Genomic DNA, 7,007 nt, shown 5'->3' on the forward strand with positions numbered 1-7,007 from the left:
AAGGTAAATTTGATGAAAGCTATTTGTTTCAGGAAGAACCTGTTGATCCTGAACACGAGGAGAATGTCAGGAAGTTCAAAGCAGAAAATGAAGCCAGGAAGCGTAAGCTTCGTGATTATCAGAAACTTCTGGAAGACAAGTTGATCACAGAGGAACAAATCAAGATTGAAAAGCAAAAAATCTATGATGCTGCGATCAAGCAGAAGAATCTTGAAATTAAAAGAAAAGAAGGAAAAGGCTGGGACATTGCTAGGAGAATATTCAATGGACCTCAAAGGGAAACTTTCGATGATAAGAAGTTCTTATCTCTGATATATGACCTTCGAGAGGTGAACCCTGATGAGGATGTGTTTATGCATGCCTTTGCCTTAGAACTGGAATATGTAACTACTGCTGTTAGGGGACTGCTAGAAGAATGGGAGCTGATTGTCTACACACGGAGAAATGGTTCATTCAGACTATCTGTCGAATTTCTCAAATCATTCTCCGTATCTGAGCTCTGGGTACTTCGCAACAAAGTCAAGCGTTGCTCAAACTTGAATGAACTTCTTCGTGACAAACTGTTGGATTGTGCTGTTTTCAACAGTCCTCAGGTTGTTAAGAACCCTTACTGTGTCAAGTTTGTTCACTTGGAAATCCTCTGCACTGTCTATTTAAATGAAGAGGCTTTGCCAAAGTACCCTGCCAAACGTCTGGCTCTAGCATCCACCTTACTAAGGACCAAGGGCTTCGCATCTAAAGCCAAGTCTGATGCTGATGATGTAATCTCATCCTACTGCACTCGAAGAAACATTTCTCAATACTTTCGGAGGATGAAGGGTGTAACAAAATCTCAGCCATCTGACTTCCGTGAAGACCCTGTGGATCTGGAAGTTCTTCACCAGCTAGCTCTGGCTCGTGAAAGAAAGAAGCGTGGAGAATCCACTGCAGCTGAAGAGCCTACTCAGAATGAGCCTTCTACTCCAATTATTCACTATTCTGATGCTGAAGAAGGAGAAGTCACTCATTCTGAGTGAATAGATTGATTAGGATATTTGTTAGATATGTTCAAGGAACATCCTTTTGTAATCTATTTGTGATCATGGTTTAATGTTTAATGCAAGCCATAAACTTTTGCTATTTACATTCTATTGTTTAAATCTTTGTCTTATCTGTTAGTTGAGTTATCCTCTAGGAAATTTGCATGTTATGTTAACAAACAAATAGGGGGAGATTGAAAGGCATATGTTCAGCCTATTTGTATTTAAAGAGGTACAACTCAACTCAGATAAGAAAGCTCAGTAAATAGCAAGTCATCGGAATCAGTACGAAGAACGTCAAATGATTTATGGAAATCATATGTCAGATAAGTTCCAGGATGCTGCTGCACGCCACTGAAAGAAGTTCATTAATATGTTCAAGCCTCAGTGCACAAATAATCTTTTGTGGCACGTCCAGGAATTCAGAAGACATAAAGTTTCTATACTTTATTTCATCAGAAGATTCCATTTAATGAAGATGTACGTACAAGACGAAGACTCGACGAACTAACCAAATTCTTATTGTTTATTTGACGAAGAATATTTGATTTAACTAGATACAGATGAACCAGACAGTACATCTATGTATCAGTTATCCAAATTAAATATTTGAAGTCAAGCAGAAGTGGTAGTTCGCTCGTTCGACAAATCAAGAAGAAATTATTCAAGTTTAAAGAAGACCGGAAGTTGTTCTACTGAAGATTGTGTGATTAAATATTTTAATAGACTATTATTTCACTTCTCAAATAATTATATTAATTATGTAATTTATTTATTAAATTAATTCACTCTCGAATTAATTTAATTTATGAATTTATATGATTAAATTAATTAAGTGAATAATTTTCTATTTTAATATACCATTTTATTTCTTTATTTAATCACAAAAATCACCTCAGCAAGACAATTCTGGATTGTCTTGCCGAGTGGATTCATCATGCTTCCAAGACAATTCTTCATTGTCTGCATTAGCCTTGATTGAATCAGCAAGACAATCTCTAATTGTCTTGCCGATTCATTTCAATGGTGTGCAAGACAATCCTTGAAGATTGTCTTGCCGAAGGCATGTGTAAGTCTGCAAGACAATCTGTTTGTCTTGTCTTGCCGAGAGACACACTTCCAGCAAGACAATCTGTTTGTCTTGTCTTGCCGAATGCTTAAGGTGTGCAAGACAATCCTCCATTGTCTTGCCGTTTGTAGTGTTTGTCTTTCTGACAAAGGAATTGTCTTCCCTTCCCTTTTGATTGTCTTACTGACTTGGTTGAAGCTTGGTAGACAATCTGAGATTGTCTTCCCTTGCCCCTTATTGTCTTGCCCAAGCCTAGATTGTCTTACCCTTCTTGTAATTGTCTTTGCTAGCTTGTAATTGTCTTGTCTAGTGATTGTCTTGCATGTACAAAGCCTTGCCTATAAATATGGCTTGGTTTCTTCATTTGAAAGTGTTCATTCACTTTGTATTCAAAGCATTTGTAAAGCTTTCAAGTTGTTAGTAACTTGCTTGTTCGTTATATCCACAGTTTTCTGTGCTTTGATAACCCGGTTGTTTTAATCACTAAATCTAGAATATACCCTGTCGAATTTATTCTACGAACTTTAGTGGACATTAAAACTGAACCATATTAATTATATAACGACTTCAAACATTGTTATATTAATTAATTATAATCTGATTAACAAATCATATTCAATCAGATTCACTTCCGCGACGATTTGGTACTGATTGTATTCAACCCCCCCCTTCTACAATCATATCTGGACCTAACACAACTCCAAATCCAAATTTGCTTCTGGATTTTCTTGTTCAAAAACCAATCTAGCAAGCTCTTCATCAGTCATGGGTTTGTCTGATCCAGTCACTGGTCTTTGATTAGATCCAGATGTGATGTTGTGAGTTGGACCAGACTTTGTGCTTTGCTTAGATGATTTCTGACTGTCAGAGTTTGAAACTCTTCCACCAGTCCCTGCTTGAAATCTCTTGTGCTTTGTAAAATCATCAGCATCATCATCATCATCCTTTTTCTTCCTTTTCAGAGATTGAGTAGTAGACTTGCATTTGACTTGAGCTACTCTCTCCCCCTTTTTGACATCATCCTCATCAGGAATCAGAATGGATGTGATCAGAGAAAGTGAAGTTTGGATAGCTTCAAGCTGTTTGGACATCTTTTCTTGATTGGATTCAATCAAGGTCATCCTTTGGTTAAGAGATTCATTTGTAGTGACCAGCTTCTGTACACTTTCTTTCATAGGATTGAAGGTCCTTTTCTTTTCCAGGTCATTTGTCTCCTTGACCTTTGCCACCTCAGTTCTTAGACTATCTATAGATTTAGATGTCTGGTCATGAGCAGGATGAAATGTCTTCAGATATAGAATTGTGCCCTTGAGGCTTGACATAACATCAGAGTTTGTAATCTTCTTCTCTGCCATAGCTAAGAACTCTTCAGCTTTAGGTGTTTCCAAGGAGTGCTGGTGACTCAACCAGAGTTTATCCCAGACTTCATTTGGTGGATCAACCTGAAGATCCCTTGGGAGTGGCTCAGAGGCTGTATTCAGAGTTTGTAGCCTTGCATTGAACTGGCTAGTAGACTCCCATTTCTGTTGTGTCAAAGAGATTTCAGCATTGTCATCCTTGTCAGTATCTGAACTGGTATCATCCTCAGTATCAGAGTTTGCTTTTTCATCTGCAGGAACAGGATCTGCAACTTTCTCCACATTATCCTGAGCAGATTTTCCTTTATCTTCAGACTGTGATTTGATGGGCTCTTCACCAGTCTGAGCCAGAGATTGTAAAGCTTCCACAGCTACTTTGTCACTTTCCTCAACTGCATCAGACTTGTAGTTCTCTGGAGCTGTATCATGAACAATGGCATCCTTAGGAATTTTCATTGGAGATTGAGGAATTTGACCATGATCAGATAGTGGAGTTTGACAATCAGACTGAGTTGCTCCAGCTTCAGCAGTAACTGGTTCATCACACCTGATCTCTTCATCTACTGCAGATGCTGTAGGAGATGCTTTAGGAGATGTTGTAGGAGATAATGGTGTGGCATCAGTGATAGGAACAGCTTGAAGAGGTTCCACCATCAGAGCTTGAGAAGGATCAACAGGAATTGGACTTGATGGTGTTTGCTTTTCTTGGATAGTGAAATCAGTAATTTCAGATTCTGGAATCTTGGCTCTCTGTGGCTTGTGTGCCCTTCTTTTGAATCTAGCTGGTTTTTGTTGAGGACTAGGCTGAGCAGGTTCATTGGTTGTTGTAGGTGTAGGTTCAGAGTTTACATCTTGTGCAGGTTCAAGATCATCAAAGTCATATGCTGCAACAAGTCTTCTTCTTTTCTTCTGCTTTGGAGAAGAAGCAGCTTCAGAGTTTACTAGAACATCAGATTTTGGGGCTTCAGAGTTTGTTGGTTTATCAGACTTTGTCTGTAGAACTTGTGTATCAACAGAGGTTCTTGTTTTTGTTGTAGAGGGTTGGTCATCAGACTTTGTTGATTTGGATGGTTTTGTAGTTGATGATCTGGATTTTCTAGTGACTGTGGGAGAGGTTGGATGTTGTGGTTGAGGTTGTGGTTGTGGTTGGGGTTGTGGTTGTGGTTGTGGGTCCTGAGGAAGATTCAGTCTTGCTCTGAATGGAGCTGGGATTTGCAGAGGCCTGAGAACTGGTCTCTTCTCATCTTTAGATATGAGATCCTTAAAAGCCCTTTTATGAAGTTTAAAAGGCTTGATCTCATCTGCAGCATCAAAATCCACTTCTCCAACAGTGGCATTAAACAACAATTGACAAAATCTTGAGAAATATATGACTTTCCTATTCTCAAGCATTCTTTCACCAATATTTCTAAGAACTAATCTACCAAAATCAAATGCAGTAGAATAGATCAGAGAGTACCCGATCTGTAGCATGTCCATAGGAATAGCATCCCAGTTGGTAGATTTCTTCTGAAAAGCTCTGGTAATGCAATCAAAGAAAAAGCTCCATTCCTTATTGAGCCATGGACGCTTCAACTGACCCAGTTTATCCAGAGATTCGTAGTACCCCAAATCAAGCATCATCGTTCTGAGATTTGCATCTCCATTCGTAATGTATGCAGGATGTTCCGGCAGGTTGAGTGCCTGACGAACAGTTGCTGGAGTAACTGCATACTCCTCCCCGTCATAAGAAAACACAATTGATGGTGATCCATCTGCACCACCATTGTCATATGTACCCGACCTCCAAAAGCTGATGATTTGGCTTCCTGAAAGTCTTGCAGGAGCGGTGAGAGCTGTACCGATGACACTCTGTGCCAAGAATCGCTGAAAGGGATGATAATCCCTTGGAGCTTCAGCAGTGTCAAGAATGGCTGCATAGTTATTTGGAACAAATTCAACACCTGCCAAGATAAAAGCTGTAGTGGCCATTAGATCAGAGATTATGAGAAGAAGATGTTTGAGGAAGTGTGTAGATGAAGATTTGAATTTGCAGAGAACAGAGTGTAAGAGTGTTGGTTAGAAAGTGAAAGTAGAGAGTAAGTGTAAAATTGAATAATAAAATCTGATCTGAAAAACTCTTCAGATTTTGTTGAACTGAGTACGCATGGGCTTTTTGTTCAATTAGACACCTGTCAAAATGTAACTGGTAGATGAATGTTAGTGGTATAGAGAAACGAGAGTAATCATCATGAGTGCAGTAAAACATGCGCAGTAATAAATGCTGATTACACGTTCTCCTATTAAAAAGTTGTGCATGTAAACCCACTAATAATACATCCGTTTGAAACATATTCTCTTCACATTCTCTGAATATTTGAAATAAAAATCAAGATCAAATCTCTCGAATTTTAAACTCTGAGATTTAAGTCAAAGAAAATAAATTTCTACAAACCTCAGAATAAAGACATAATTTTCAGAATATTCATCAATAAATCAGAGTTTGTTCTAAAATCCATAGCTCAATAATGTGCCTGTGAAATGTGTGTGTTGTCATGTTAAATCAGAGAATATAAAATTTCACAATTTCGTAATTATAAGGTAGACAAAAATAATTTATGCAAACTCTCAAAATTTAGACTGAGACATACTCTGATGATTCAGATAAAATAATATAACCCCCTTTTTTCTTTTTTTTTTTTTTTTTTTTTTTTTTTTTTTTTTTTTCAAGGACGCTTCTCAGTGTAAGTGAGGCACGACCTTTAAATATACTATTGCATTAGTATTTCTCCAGTAATCAGAGATTGTGACTGGTCACCATAGATTATAAAATCTTAGCAATTACTTAATACCAGCAAATGTTTGGTTCTTCCCAGTCACTGTCATATTAACATCTAAGATCTCAAAGGAGTACCATGCTTATTTTTCAGGGGGGTTTTGTCTCAGGTAACAAAAACATCAGAGTTTATAATCACTGTCTAGTATATGAGAGAAAATTTAAATTAATCAGTCTCACTTATAATTAAGATATGTGAAGTAGTAAAGTCTCAATGATATCAACATGCATAATGAACTATTGTAGCACAAAATTGAGATCAGGATTGAGGAACTTAGCTGAGATTCATGATTACTCATTCAGAACATGCTTCATGGTATCTTCATAGGTGTTTTGTCTCAGAGAAGATAAAAATGAGATCATTTATCAAGATTCAGAGAATGTTATCAGAGAATGTTATCAGAGTAAAGCAATCAGAGTATATCATCAGAGAATATCATCAGAGTTTATCAATCAGAGTATATCATGGCAGATGTGTGAGTAATACATATGGTAAATTTGACAATTTAAATTTTAAAGATCTAACCAAAATGTTTACTCAGTTCCTGATATCATTCCTAGCTCATTCACCAGCCTAGTAAAAGTTGCTTCACTTAATGGCTTGGTGAAAATGTCTGCTAGCTGCTGTTCAGTAGGAACAAAGTGAAGTTCAATGGTTCCTTCCTCCACATGCTCCCTTATAAAATGATATCTTATACTGATGTGCTTTGTCAGAGAATGTTGAACTGGATTTCCTGTCATAGCAA

Source organism: Daucus carota, chromosome 3, assembly GCF_001625215.2.
Source record: "Daucus carota subsp. sativus chromosome 3, DH1 v3.0, whole genome shotgun sequence".
Classification (NCBI taxonomy): domain Eukaryota; kingdom Viridiplantae; phylum Streptophyta; class Magnoliopsida; order Apiales; family Apiaceae; genus Daucus; species Daucus carota.